Source organism: Puntigrus tetrazona, chromosome 11 (genome assembly GCF_018831695.1).
Source record: "Puntigrus tetrazona isolate hp1 chromosome 11, ASM1883169v1, whole genome shotgun sequence".
Taxonomy (NCBI): domain Eukaryota; kingdom Metazoa; phylum Chordata; class Actinopteri; order Cypriniformes; family Cyprinidae; genus Puntigrus; species Puntigrus tetrazona.
In genome coordinates, this window is record NC_056709.1 from 19,046,871 (window position 1) to 19,062,895 (window position 16,025).

At 36.6% G+C, this 16,025-nt stretch overlaps 1 protein-coding gene across 1 annotated transcript in view; it reads left to right on the forward strand.

Moving 5' to 3' along the window:
* The window catches only part of cdh4 (cadherin 4, type 1, R-cadherin (retinal)), a 181,585-nt gene that overhangs the window by 62,780 nt on the left and 102,780 nt on the right, over positions 1–16,025 (forward strand).

The window sequence follows — 16,025 nt, forward strand, 5'->3', positions numbered from 1 at the left end:
GCTTACTTTGTTCCATCATATTTCTTTTGCCACATTTTTAGCGTTTAGTGTTTTAGTGCGTTATTACCAATCACACATGATTCTGTTGATTTTATGAAGCAGTTGCCAATCAGAGGCGTTCAGATGAGTCATCACTGAAACAGCTGAGTTTTGTTGTTGTGTGTGTGTGTGTGTGTGTGTGTGTGTGTGTGTGTGTGATGACTGAATGCAGTCTCGCGAATCCTCTCATCAGAAACAATGACGTGCAGATGTAGGTGTGATGTGAATAATGTAAGCTGTGTATATATTATAATTTTGTGTATATATTTATAATTTGTAAAGCACTGTTTTTTATTTGAATACTTTAAACTATTATATACTATAATGTTAAAGTATAAAATAATATAATACTGTACTTTATAATTTGTAAAGCACTGTTTTTTATTTGAATACTTTAAAATGCAATTTTTATGTAACATATAAGTCTTTACTGACACTTTTGCTTCTTTTATGAATACATGTATTAATTTCTTTCCGGATAAATTAATAAACACACTCACTTTTGAACATTAGTATATACTTATTTCAGCACAAAATGGCATTCTGTGTTAGTATGTATCAAATAGGGGCACAGCTTCGAACAGGAAAGGGGAAATGAGGGTGAGGCTTGTTATTATTTTCATTGTTACTTCCTGGATTACCTTTTGCTTCTTCATTACTGTGGCAGAATTCAGAGTAGTACACCAGCCTAAGGTAATTTTCAGCAGCACTGAAAACATACTACAACTACTTTAACTACCATTTCTGCAGCGTGCAGTAGGCATACAGTGTAGTACACATTCTTGTGTGCACGGAATACCCAGAATAAGCACATTACAAAACGTGATGGGAGCACACAGAATGTCATGTGCCACAATGCACTGGTCTTGACCCTCTGTTTACATAGGATTGCATGAGCAAGGAAAATGAGTTTTTGATCTATTCCTTGACAAGCTGTTGCATCAGTCTGCCTGGAGTCAAGGCGGTTTTGCATGAAATTACATAAAAAATGTAAAATAAATGTAAATGTGATAAGCGATAACTGTTTTGATAAAGGTGATAAATGGGCGGTATTAACTAAACATATTAATTAAACAATCAGTAATGGGGTGATAATTTACTGTACCACCATTACACTACCACCGTGTGATAATTTACCCTATTCCCTTATGCATATATATATATATATATATATATATATATATATATATATATATATATATATATATATATATATATATGTATGGAAAAGAGAGAGAGAGAAAGACTGTGCTGTACTCAACCCTGTAACTGTTTTCAATACTGTATTACCTTTGCAGTCTTTCTTTGCTCTGCCAAGCATGCTTTGCTCATTGTCCTCACTCAGCACAGGGTTTTGTAATAATTAATTTCCTCTTTTTGCTGATCTATTAATTTAATCTGTTGTGTGAGTAACAGGGTTATAGCAACTAGCACATTATTGCCTACAGCCTCATCTTTATTCATACGCAGTAACATATCAGCAATCCCTGAGCAGACAGTTTGCAGCCTTGGATTTAAGTAGTAGTTTTAACTATTAATTCATTTCACTGTAACTTTAAACTTCCCCAGTGCTTTGAGCGGTGTTAAAAACGCCACTCAAAACCAGGCTTATGGCTTGATTCGAAGTCATTTTGTCATCTCCTAATTCTCAAATTCGGTTTTGTCCTTCTCATCGCCTTCAGTCACAGGAAGCTTTCATCCCCTTCGTTTTTCATCACTCTCACTTTGTGTGTCAGGTGCGTGCGGTTTTGTATTCTGGGGAGTGTCTGCACTCGAACACAGCTCGAAATGTTTAAAAGCCTTGGCATTTTTAAGATGAAAGAAAAAAAAAAATACTACAGCACTTAAGTACGGCCTCCACTTGTACAGTTTATCTCTTCCACGACCAACCCAGGTGCTCGGGTTGCACTCGTTCCTCTCCCAGGGAACGACGGCGCGCAAGATCAAAAAGAAATATATTCATGTATTTTTCAGAAAGATAATAGGATGCATTTTGGTCCACTGTGGCTTTGTTGGAAGTTTGCATAATCCTCGCAGCAATATATTCATTACGAGGTTAATAATTTATTAGCAGTCTTGTTGATGAAATGCCTCTGAGACGCTTCAGCAAATGTTTGCTGTGATGTTGCCGTTCCCCTTTATTAGTTGTATTAGTCTTAGCTTAACCTTATACTTTTTGCATTCGTGTGAAAAAAAACTTAATAGTTATGTTTATATAACTCACAATGGGAGGTGTTTTAAAAACAAGAATGCATCCGTATGCAAAATGACAGCTATCATTATCTTCAGAAAAACGGCAGCAATATTTGAAATGTGGGACACAAAATGGTCCATTTGTAAAAATAGAAAACGGATGGAACAAAATCACCTGTTTGGATTTCAAAAGAAGTCATTATGCTTTTTTGCTTTTTGTAGGATTGTGTGTGTGTGTGTGTGTGTGTATGTAGGGTCTCTTTAGTGGACTCGAGGGACATGAGGGAACACAGATAAAGATGAAGTAGTTATTTTAAGGGAAAATGCCAGGAGTTGTACTTCAAAGGCCTTCAGAACTGCAACATAGACCATTGCAGAACACGACTGTTTTCCCACTCTGAGGGCTTTTAATAAATGCATTCAATCTCACGCGTTTATCTCCGGCTTTATTACTTTGAACTGTTTCTCCCATAGGACCGAAAACAACGCAACAGCAGTCTAGTGTTCTAAATTATTTAAACCATTCACGTTGTTGAAGACGAGGAAAAAGCCTCTTGATTTTGAGGTAAAATGCAGGAATGCGTTCCGCAAACTCCACGACCCTCCGCCGACCGCCCCCGTCGACTGTATATTCCTGTTCTTAGGGGAGGTGAGAGTTGTAGCATAACTGAGCAATTAACCTTCTTATTGTCTCGGAATGCAGGTAACAGCCCACGAGACCTGCGAAAACAAAATAAAAACATGCAGAGCTCAAGATGAACAAACTGTTTCTTATCCCTGGGTTCTCATTCCCAGCATTACTGTTAATTAAAGCCGTGCCATCTCTCTTACTTTGCTTCTGCTTCTCTTTCTGTAATCATAACCTGTCATGTCCTTACTACATCAAAACGTTAATGTTTTTGGTCGCTTGTGTTTTAATGGCCCTGTCAAGGCTGAGGAAAAACTAAGGCATGCAGAGTCACAGATAACACAAAACGCCATAATTAGATTTCAGCTTATAAAATCATGATTTCCATTTCCTTCTTCGCCGCACATTTATTTATTACCCATAAAAGATTTTCATAGTAGAACCCAGTACTCTATTTCATAAAACAGTATTTTAGTCCATATGTGGGTGATTCTTCAACTAGACAGAGCAATTCTGTCCGTATTTATGATTTTAAAGACATAACGCTTAAACAATCTAGTTTTAACACAACCACAGTATAGACTTTTACATTATTGCAGTTTTTGTTATTTAAAAAGATAGCCTACTGTTCTTTCGATCTTTCTATTTATCCAAGAATCATTAAGGTGGAAAATGATGTCAATATTGCTGATGATGATGATGATGATGGTAATAAAAAGATTCATAAGCACCACATTAGCCTATTAGAATGATCATGTGACCCCGAAGTACATTGCACTTTTTTAACACTTATTTAATATTACAATATTACTTGTTTTACTGTATTTAAAAATATATATAATAAACAGCTGCAGTATGGTGAACTGAAAAAACCTCCTTTAAATGCAACAAAACAAAGCAAAACATAGGGACCATACAAAATCTTCCTGATTTTTATTATGTTTGAAATTGCATTTTCCTAATTGTACATAGATTAGCAGTTTAACTAAGTTTAACTAAGTAATAATGCTGAGTATAATATAAAAATAATAATCTTTTTTTTGTGAACAGTTTATGAATATTTGTGGTATCGCTTAAAGTACTGTTTGTGAACATTAGCATTACCTTAAATACCTTAATATTTTATTACCAAACCATTATGCACAGCAATTTTTATTATTATTATTATTATTATTATTATTATTATGTTTTTATTTGGTATTTGACTCCTAGCCAACTCCTAGCTATTTTTGGCTTTAAAATCAATTACTCAGTCAATCACCAGCACGCATTATAGCAAAATTGATCAAGGCCATGACTTTTGACAAGTGTTCAGATGCGACTGATAGAAGAATCACCTGTATACACACACAATAGGAAAGATCACCTTGTGTCAACTGATCTGTCTTGGTTTATCATTGCATGTGGAAGCTGCGAGTCAGATGTGAGGATAAGTCAGCAAGTGGGGTTTCTGAGGTCTTGCTTAATTCTGCACTGCTTCAGGGCTTCTATCTAACTTCTGTAAGTTTTTAGAAAGTTTATTAAATGTCAATTTTCAAATTCTGTGTTCATACTTCACAGTTTTTATCTGCTCCATTGACCGGCTGTGGGCAGTGTGCTGAGGATTAGAAATGCTGGCCATGGTCAAACGGCTTGTGTGCTTTAAGGGAAGACGCGTCGGTCCCATCTCACACATGGAGACATCAGAGAAAGTTCAGGCTTAACTCTCAGACAAAGCGCAACTATGGCTATTCTCAGAGCGAGCCTTTCTTTACATTTTATCCAGATCAGCATATATTGACTTTAAGCCGACCACAAGGAGGTACCGTAGCCTCTATATTCTCTGCTATAATCTGCACTGCAAAGGTTATAGCTGTTTGGAAAATGTTAATGATGGGCCAAATGCCGTAGACTTTTCATGAAAGATAGCTGAGTGTACACTAGTATGATAAAAAGTATGAACAATAAGCTTTGAGTCTTTATTTACTGCTTCATGACCAGGACTGGTGGATGCTGCTGTGAACTTATTATAGGAACAGTCCTTGTGGAGCCTTGCTGAAGGCCACAATGCTAATGGATCCTTGCAGGAAATGATTCAGCAACCCTCTGGTTATAAGCACTGATCTATAATCACCTCAGAGCAGATATCGTAAGTTGTTATCAGTTTTAATTATCTTTAAAACAGTAATATTCAATTATCTTTAAAAAAGTAATATAATTAGTGCTGTCAAACGATTAATCACATCCAAAATAAGTTTTTGTTTACATAATATGAGTGTGTACTGTATTTATTCATTATGTATATCTATACCGTGTATATTTATAAAATAGTTTTATGTATATACATTATATTATTATATACGTTATATATAAATATGTTTAATATATAAGCATAATTTCTATTTATATATTCATAATATACACAGTACACACTGTATTATTTGAACAAAATCTTTTATTTTGAAAGTGATTAATAGTTTTACAGCACTAAATATAATAATATAACATTGGTGGGAATAATTTTTCGTTTTTTGTGACTATTTTATGAGGGAGTCATTTGTTCAAGCGATTTGTTCAGAAATGCTAATTCATTCGCGGTCTAAACATTGATGATATTTTGTCATTCGCTCAAGAGATTCGTTCAAAACCACTGATTCATTCAGAGCATCACTGCTGTGTGTTTGTCTGCAGAATGGTTGTGGTTTTGTTTTAATCTATTTTACTTCACAGAGGAAAAGCAACCCTGCCAATACTAGTAAAATGTAAGTTACAAAATAGTAACATCTTATTTTGATGTGCAGTATAAAAGCAATTTCACATTCTCAGGCGAATATTAATATGTCTGGAATTACTCGTAGCACTGACGTTTGACAACAACAGTTCTTTTGGTATTGCTTAATATTTTATTTATATATGTATGTATACTGCTCAAAATAGTCAAACTAAATACATAGTCAAACACTAGACACATCCTTGTATTACGAAGCAGAGATAGTAAACGTAAAACCTAATCTATGTAAATACACCAAACAAGTCAATGCGTATATATAGAAAATTCCTCAAACCCTAAAGTAAAAGATCAAAGACAAATGTAACATTTGGAGTGGGAGCTGTCTGTTTTGGTCATAGCATCTTTATTTATTTAACTTTGATATTTTGGTCGATGGCAAGGATTTAGTTACAGAGCAAATAGTGCTATAGACAAAACAAGTTATTGAGTGTTTTGTGTATATGGATTCTTCCTTAGACAAAACCTTGATGTCTTTGAATTGCATGATCCTTGTTGAACGTTATGCACTCTCAGAAATAAGGGTACAAAAGCTGTCACTGGTGCAGTACATTTTTAAAATGTACACTTTTCCGTATTGGTACCTTAAAGTTACATATTAATACCTAAAGTGTAAACATTAGTAAATAAAAGGTACAAAAGTGTACCATTTGAAAAGGTACCGCCCAGTGGCAGCTTTTGTACCTTTATTTTTGAGAGTGTGTGAATATTGAATTCAAGATTTAATAATGTAACATCAAGTGGCTCTCATGGTTTTATTGAATCTTGTAACTTGTAAACACGTTGAAAAGCTTCAGTATTTCTTCCTCACTTCCCACATGTTTGAGTTGTGTGCTTTCCTTGGCAGTTCTTTTACTGTAACAATCTGCATTTGTTTTTTAGATCATAATGTTTAGAATTTTCAGACTTTGACACAGTAGATCGAGAACGTCACTGCTTGTTTAAAAAAAAAAGAAAGAAGAGAAACATGCTCGGTTTAGATCTGAGGAGGCTGTGTTAAAAGTCTGAACTGCTGCCCTGCTCAAAGGCCAATGTAGTGCCCTTGGGCTACTCACGGCTTTTGTTTTTCGCTTCTGTTCTCTAAATTGCTCTTCGTATTCAGCACTTCTGTTTCACTTTCATCATGACCAGTGAGAAAGACAGAAAGCGAGAGCCGCAAGACCTCAGAAGGGAGGTCTTGAAACGGAGCTTAAAGCTCTAACGATCTTTCTGCAGCCTGCAGCTCTTTCTCTCGCTCCCTCTTTCTCTTCATCCACTCCATCCTGTTCATTAAAATCAGTGCAGAGCCCGTTGGGACAGGCACAAGCAGGGCAATGGATTTTTAGTCATTTAAGAGGAGGTGCTAACTGAAAGAGAGCAGGAAAGAGAACACTGGAGGTACAGGATCCCACAGTCAATGAATAAGGCCTAAAGATAAAGAATTAGATGTGGCATTGTGAAAATGTGGAGGAGATCTGTGCGATGTTGCCTCTAGTACTTGTTAAGTGGCTTTCAGGTAAAGTTTTCACAAGACTTTTGACATGCCTCATTGCTACACTGTGTACACTGTATTCGTCTCTGCCCTTTTAAACAATAAAAAGTTTTTATTTCTTTCAATATATTTTAAAATGGAATTTATTACTGTATTGCTTCAGTTTTCAGTGTCACATGATCTTTTAGAAATCCTTTCAAACTGATCATAATGGCATTATTAATTGATATTTTTAGCTTTTTTAGTGGGCTTCATGCGTTCATTTCTTGGTGTGGCCTTTGCATTACTGTATACTGTGATGTTATAGCAGTATGGTCACAAAGTGAGATGAACTAAGTTATATGCTAGGTAGAATGTGCAAGTTTGCCCATGCATTTATTGTTTATGCAGATGTAGTATTGCATATAAATTGTAATATTATGTTTATGTTGTGGATACAGACAGTTTCTCACACCATATAGGATATGTCTGAGTAAACTAATCAGAACGGTTCAGTTCACTGGTGTTCAGCTCTTTCAGATCAAGTCAATATGCAACATACTATGATTGGATTGTTTGGATCAGTAGTTTCTATATTTCGTCTTTAAAAACACTGTTAGTTCATTGTTAAAGGCATAGTTCATCAGAAGATTATAAAATTGTCATTATTTCTTCAATCCCATGCCATTCTAACCCAGTATTATTGTCTTTTCTCTATGAAATGTTCAACCTGGTCTCATAAAAATACGTACCTCAGTGCACTTTTGCACAGTTTTATTGCATTACTGCATGTTTCGCCGCAGTTTTAAAGAGAAACGTTCATTGAGCGGTGCTAAAACACAGGTTTAATATGTTTTTATTATGTTGACATAGGTACATATTGCTGTGTTTTTATTATGTTACTTCAGCGACATATTGCGACAGTTCAGAATTCAATATATTCTGGGACTGTTGCTAAATGCTCTATCATGTAAGTATGCCCTATGCCAAATCCAACCCTAAACCTCCCCAATAGTGTTAACAAATGCAAAACCGATATAAAAACACATTTTTAATGTAGCCGTACCATTTCAACTGCCTTTTACACAGATTTGAACTGTTTTGTCAAACTGTAGTTGTAAGGGATTCGAACCCGAAGCCATGAGGAAATATCCTAAAGCAGATTGTCAAACAATGACAACTGGAGATTTTAGAAAAAAGAAATCTTCTGTATATATGCCTTTTCAAATGTTTTGGGTCCATCGTTTTTTCTTTCTTTCTTTTTTTCAAGAATGCATGAAGCCTATCATGGCTTCCACAAAAATTTTAAGAAATACTATTGTTTTCAATGTTTGTAAAAGATCACGTGACACTGAAAACTAGAGTAATGGCTGCTAAAAGTTGTTAATTATTTTTATATTTATATATATATATATATATATATTATATTATATTAAAGACATTTTATGGTGTGTGTTTTTTGCCATTTAAAATCCCCCATTCACTTTTTAAAAAAAAAAAAAAAAAAGCTGCCTAAGGACATTCTGCTCTTTAGTGTTTTAGCTAAGCAAGACAATATTACTGTGTTAGCATGGCAGTGAGTAAATTGATCACCACATTTTCTTTAATATTTTTCAGTCTTGTCTTTCACATCACATTTTCGTCAATAGCATGCTATAATTCGCTGTTAGCGTTGACAAAAAGTATTTGTCGACAAACATTTCTGTCAGTAATTTTGTTGACGAGATTATCGCTGATTAGACCCCCCGATGAGTTCTGAATAGCGAAATAAAGGAGAACGATTCCACTTGCTGACTATATCTCCCTTCCATGTCTCCTCCTGGTTTCACAGGCCATTGTGTTCAGGAAAGAAACCCGCTTGTGAGTCGTCCGCAGTCAGACTACCTTTCCCTGACCTGGAGCGAGCGCTTCCTCCGAGGGAAATTATTTCTGCTCTCCTAGTCCTAAATACTTAAAGGTCCATCAAGCGGGACCTCCAGCCAGTTCGGATGTGGTGTAATAAACCAGACGGACAAAAGTGGCCACGTTATGTCTTCCGCCCCCTCCCTGCGATGAAATGGATTCACTCCATTTCAGCCTCAATGGGCCCTTGTGGATCTAAATGTCTGTTTTGAAATATGGAATACAAACTCTATTGGGATTGACAATGTCTCTCTGCCAGCGGGCTGTAAACAGACCGCAGGTGAAAGGGGAACAGTAATGTCGAAATGAACCCCAAGACTAACTACAGACGCACTGGAACGGACCCCCTTTGGGCTTTGGGTGCACCTTGAGTGTATAACCGCTCTTTATGTACTGACTTGCTGTCTTTTCATTGAAAATACATTGGATTGGTTGATGATGGTGGAAGGCTTGCCACTGGGACTTCTGATGCAGTGTTACCACACGCTGTCAATTTTTCTTAGCGGCGGGGGGGAGGCTGTCGTTTCGCTTTCTGTCTTGCTGTCACCACCTCCTCCTCTCCCTCTCTTCTTCATTTCAGCACTGTTTGGCCCTGTTATGGCTGCGGCCCATCTGTGGGCAGTTAGAGCGCTTTGTCGAAAGTAAGAGAAGCCCGCTCTGAAAATATCTCTCTCTCGCTGCATCACTCGCTCTTATTTTGTCTCAATTTCTCGCTATCTCCCAGGGTCCCTCATTTGATGGTCTCTTTAGTACCTGCTCTGGCTTTTTTTCTTCCAGTTATTTTATTTTCCCACTCTCTGTCTCTCTCTCTCTGCCGTTCTGTCACTCCCGCCCTTCCTTTCTCTCTGGCGCTCCTGTGGACCCTAAACCCTCCTCCCCTCCACCAGTGAGCGGTAATGACAGACATTTGTTTAATCCAGGCAGTGGGAAATGAGATTAGAGAGAGGAGAGGAGAGCTTACTGCACTATCTCCCACACTGTGCCCACAGGCTCCGACTGCATGATGAAGGAAGAGAGAAAAGACGGAGCAGGCGGGGAGAGAAAGCGACTGTGAGACGCAGAAATAAGACTGAATATGCATGTATGTGCAATCGTTTACTGACTGTGGGCCCTAAACATACACGCTGCGGAAACACTGTGTCATTATTTCACTTTGAGTGCAAACTCATCGCTGTGATGAAGAAGATGAGATGACGATCAACTGTAGCATACAATTTAACCCAAGGATATCCCCTCTCGTTCAACCGTTCCTTCAGTGTTTGGGAAATGATCATTGGATTTTAAGAGTTTTGTTTTGCTTGGAAGATTCTGTAAAATGACAGTTTTAAGTTGCTTTAAATGGTAATCTTGGGGTCATCGCTTGAATTCACAGGGCCCGGGATGAAAAAGTCGGCTGTAATCATAGTGTGCCGTGTCTACTTAACGTCTGTTGTAGTTAGGACTAATGGACAAAATTTCTTATGGTAAATATTAATGAGCAATTGTGTAATAATGGTGATGTTAAATTATGTATAGCTATTTAATATATATTTAAAACTTGCTGTAAATACACATATACTGAAAGTCTATTTTTAGCCTGAAAGCAAAAAAAACTAATTACATTTTGAATTTGAACAATTTTTCAAATAAAAAAACAGCACCAACAATAAGAACTAGAATTGTTAGTTATACCTATATATATATATATATATATATATATATATATATATATATATATGTGTGTGTGTGTGTGTGTGTGTGTGTATGTATTGTAAAATTATTTGTCCAATTATTACATTATATGATATTTTATTTTAGAGAACTATACAAAGAAACAATGATTAATCGGTTGATTTTTAAAGTGTTGATTACCAATATTGGTTGTTTTATACTTGTAAGCAGCATAATAGCTGTGGCGCAGTGAATGCGCTTTACTTGATAGGTGTCTTATTAACATAACAGTGTTACAGTAAGATATATGACTGCAGAACTTCAGACTCTCATCCAATTTTTTATGTTTTGTCAGAACAGCAGGCAAGGAGTGAAAAACAATTCAGTGATTATGTATAACAAAATCTGCTGATGAAGCTGTTGGCCCCCTACTAGCCCTTGGAGTTCTTTCTCAGTTGGTAGTCAAGAGAATTTGTGTTACTCTGTGTGTAAATGCACTGTTTACCTCCTTTCCTCCTGAGCTCATTCTTTTCTGACAGAGCTGCCAAAGTACCTTTCAAACACAGATGCATTTTCCTCTTTTCATTTCTTTGTTCTTAAAAAGCATGTAGGGCACTACATTAAATAGAATCTGCTTCAGTCTCTGCTGCTTTGGCACTAAAAGTGATTTTAGACCTTTTCCGTTTGTGACAGTTGTATGTGTGTTTGTGTGTTACACTGGCTCACAAACTGCAGCTGACTACCCTTCATTGCTAATTAGTCAACGATAAGTATATAGAACACCCTCATAAAAGCAAACACTGTATTAAAATGAGGGCAAGTATTTCGTGGCGATGCCAAAATTAAACAGAAATATTTTTTCCTTTCCCTTGTTTCTCTTGCTATACTGGTCACCCATCAACACTGATGCAAGAAAATGTATCTTTTATCTCATATTGTTCTTAGATTGTAAAAACTGCATTAAGGGATTTGGGAGTGTAATATTGCATTCATAGATGAAACTTAATAACACAAGGCTCAGTTGATTTACTCATAAATATTGTTCATCAGCACTTTCTTACTCAAAAAAAAAGAATAATATCTTACCAGCATTGCATTAATTTGCTCCTGACAAAGCAGGCATATTATGAGCATCTTAGCTTTGCAAGAATTTATGCTTACTTTCATCCAAAAATCAGCGAGCCATATGGTCAGACGTCTATGTTCTCTTAATTTGCAGAAGTTATTGAAACCAAAAGTCTGGATCAGCACCAGTTGTGTCTAGTTAGGCCTTTGTGCTGAAAATCACAATGTCAAATTTGACCATAAGGCTTTTAATAGTATAGTCTCTGTGCAGCTTAGCGATTAAAGCAGGTTATTACAGGATGTGATGCAGTACTTCAGTGCTAATTAGCTTTAAATGTGAAAGCATTTGGTGATGTGATGGACTACAGCAGATTTTAATACGCAATACAGAGCAACTGCTATATTGACATGCACAAGCCCTGTTCATAGTTTTATAATGTACAATAAAGTTTTGTACTGTCAGAAACTTTTTACCCCTGTGGCACCGTACATGTGGCATTGTGATCATTTTTCATCTTCATTTCTGCTTGCCGGAATGACTCCTCACCTCTCTGTAATTTCATAAATTTGCAGTCCTTTTTGAACCCTCTGTTCCTGTAGCTAATACTGCGCTTTTGCACTGTGATGTAGCAATTTAATCCTTTTATAAATGGAATACTTCAGCTCCCTATCTTTCTTTTTTTTCAACACTGCTTTAAGGTTCATGTGAACACTTTGGGATACTGAAAAAACTCACCTACACCTCTTCTCTTTTTATTTTTCAAGAGGCTAAATGCATTTATAGAGGAAATGGCTGGTTTATCAAGAGTAGTTATGGTTTCCGAAATGTCTGGTTGTTTATGTATAAGCTAGAATATTTTAGCGTTCTGTTTTCTTTTCCTTTTTTTCACTCAATAACTTGTTAATTGTATAATGTAGATGTTTGCTGTATATTTTGTGAGCACCAAATAAAATACAAAAACTATTTTATGTGACATTGAAGGAATACATTGAATTGAATTGAATTTAATTAAATTAAAAAATAATTAAGAAAAAAAAAAAATAATTAAATAATAATAATTAATTTAATTTATTTTTATTTAATATAATACATTTTATTTAAAATAATGAAATTTTATTTTTTTGCTTTAAGAACATGGTTACTTTGAACTGTATACATATTTTACTATATTTTTGTTTGTACTGTATTTTTAGTCAATTAAATGCAGCCTTAATCAGCATAAGAGAAAACTTAAAAGACGGACAGTTACCAATCAATTAAAATATTTTTCATATAAAGTAGGCTAATAATGTTCATTCAGTTATGTATATACTGTATGCCTTCCTTTCTGAAAATGCAGTGTTTCAACATTGTTTCCTGTTTTAGTACTATACTTTTCCAGTGGTGTTTTTCAGTACTATTCCTTTAGCTGTGTTGTAAATGGTGTATCTTCCTTTGTTTAGTAACAACAGGTATAACAAGCCATGTGCCGTCTTATCACAGCATTCTACAGTGTCGTCTAAAGTGCTAGTTCTGTACTTTAGTATTTTGCTGGAGTATCAGCACCAGCCCAGTGCATCCCTTCAATGCGTGAGACGAGGTGAGAGTCCAGCTGGGGAAATTACAGAACCAGCCGCTGATTGAACCACTGATGGAGACCATTTGAGCCTCAGTGCTGCAGCAGGAAATTGAATTACCCTCACAATCTGTTTGTGCTGTACGTGCATCCCTCTGTTGTTCAGTTACCTCTGCCATGTGTGTGTGTATGTTTGTGGAGACTGTTTTCGATTACCTCGCTGAATGTGTGAAATCCTCCTGATCTGCTCTACGGTTGCACGCGGCCGGATTTAACCATGTCACACCTACAGGATATTACCTCTTTTATGGTGTGTCACATGACTGTAAGAGGCTGTGCCCACAACTGGGAAAGGTTTAGAGATATGAGATGATGCCTGAAGGCTCCAGACCTACTGAGCCCAGTTATTAGATTGAAAGTGATATTCTTTGGTCACTTTGGACTTCCATCTTCACATTATCCATACTAAAGCTAGATCCTCTAGATCAGACTCTTCCGGATTTACTTTACAGCATAGATAACATAAACCCTACGGTGGCGGAAAGCCCAAATCTTCTTGCGGTTCACTAGGAGAACTGGTGCTGGTTAGGCTAGTTAAGAAGCATGAGGAATCTAAGGCTATGTCTGCGTTAATTAAGTGTCCACATTAGCCATTTCAACCCAATCTCACAGCAACGTGTACATATTTTACGAGGTGGCGAATTCATACGAACTCACTCACAATTTGTGATCGTACTGTAACTGTCTGTAACTGTAACTGTACTGTGGAACTGTAAGCTTCTTCTATTGCCGTCATTAGTAAAAAATGTCTTTTGAGAGGAATATTACTATTAATTCGATATGTCTGCATTGCTAGTATATGGTCCTAATGTAGTTGCAAAGACATTTGAAGGGAACTCTACTGCCCCCTTGAGTACTGAAGGTTATTGACATATGACATAAGCACACGTTTAGTGTGATATGTTTGTGTAAAGTGTATTACTGGCTTAATCCTGTTGCACAGAAATAATTAGTAATATACAAAAGCAATTTACTAAAGCAAACATGCTGTGTTTTTCCACTCTGACTTTGGCATGTATCCAGTTGATGGTTTTTTTTGTGGCCGAATATGGCAAAATACATTATCCAAATTGGAATAAATAGGACCTAAGCATGTGGTGATGTGGGAGATTAGGGTTAAGATCCAGCCCGTTTGGTTCTTTTCTCCCTAGTCCCCCCTATCAGTAAGGTGACAATAAACAATAAAACTATATGTGTGTGTGTTTCATCGCTGGTTAAGCTCAAATAATGCATACGGTTCTCCTGAATGATGTTTATTTTCACTGTCATTGCTTCTGATACCAAAAACCCTCAGCAGCGCACTTCTGCTTATTTAAGCAATCAAGAACGTTTTACCTCATTGTTATTCTGCACGCAATCCATTAGTAATAATTAATCTAAACAAACAAATGGCAGAAAACAATAAAGTCCATTGTTGTTTTTCATAATCAGACAACTAATTAATTTGTATGAAGCCAACTTTCGGCTTTCTCTCCAGCAGGGGTAAAGACATGGAGGAACATGGAAATTTCTGCTTCTCACAACGCTCACTCCAATTAATACAGAAATCCATGTGGAACGGAATATTGTTTGTTGCCATTTGTGCAATGAATAATTCATGTTTTTGTTGTGGGAGTGTTTTGTTGGTAGATACATTTCTTTGCATCGTCTTCTGTCTCATTCTGTTTCCCTCTGCTTGGTTTAACAAGACCCAACAGAATTGCACATTACTTCTGCACTTAAAATTAAACTTTAGGACATTTGCTTGCACATTAGTACTGTTTTAATTCCAATGGCTGGGTATTGTTATAAAAAATGTGTTCAGTAATGCATTGCAGAGGGTCTTCAGAGACTCTGTGGGTTCTGTCACGTTGCTACAAAACAACGAGTGGCGAGATGTAAAGAAGAACTTGCACGGTTCATAGGAAACGTTCACAATGGCTTTAGTTTGGGTATTTCTTTCTGCGCGCAGGCAGTGATCGAAAACACTATTGAACAAGAAAGAGAGTAATCTGTATTTTCAGAGAGAGAAATAAATTGCGATGACCTTTCCGTTTCAAAGATGCATGAGAGAGCGCATGTATAGTCATCTAGCAAGAGTGATTTAAACATATAACGGGAACGCGTGACTCAAAGCAGCAGACAGAGTATAGACAGGAAAGGCTGAGTGGGTCCTTGGAATGCTGCAAATGTTTTGTACAATTATTTTCTTCAGGCAGATGCTGCTTAATTGAACCTAAATGCGTGTCTGCATCTCAAATGAATCATCTGTGGAGGAGAGTTTCTTAGTTCATTATTCAAATGAAAGGAGTATTTATTTTTAAGATTTCTTTCAGGGCAGAAGCAAGTTCCTTGATGTTTTACAGTTGGCTAAGTTTGCCCTGTACGTGCTGGGAGTCTGAAATCGTAACAGTGATTGTTAGTCATCTCCTGGTGAGCGCTACAAGGTTTAGGCATGGGCGAGAGTTCAGACACAGCGTTAGAGTCTGCATCCATGCCAAAATGCCCAGATTGTGTGCCAATGAGTCTGCGTGAAGCCTTGGGGAGGAGAGAGGAACTGCCTGAATTCGCAGCAGTGGGGGATGAGATACTGAATAAATGAGAAATTGTTATTCATGTAGAATAAAGGAACATTGTTTGGAAGACCTACAGCGCTCTGGATTTTTTTGTGATTTTCCCCAAGCAGAAGTTTTGAAACATGGATTGCATGCTCGTAGATGAAGGAATGCGTGAACT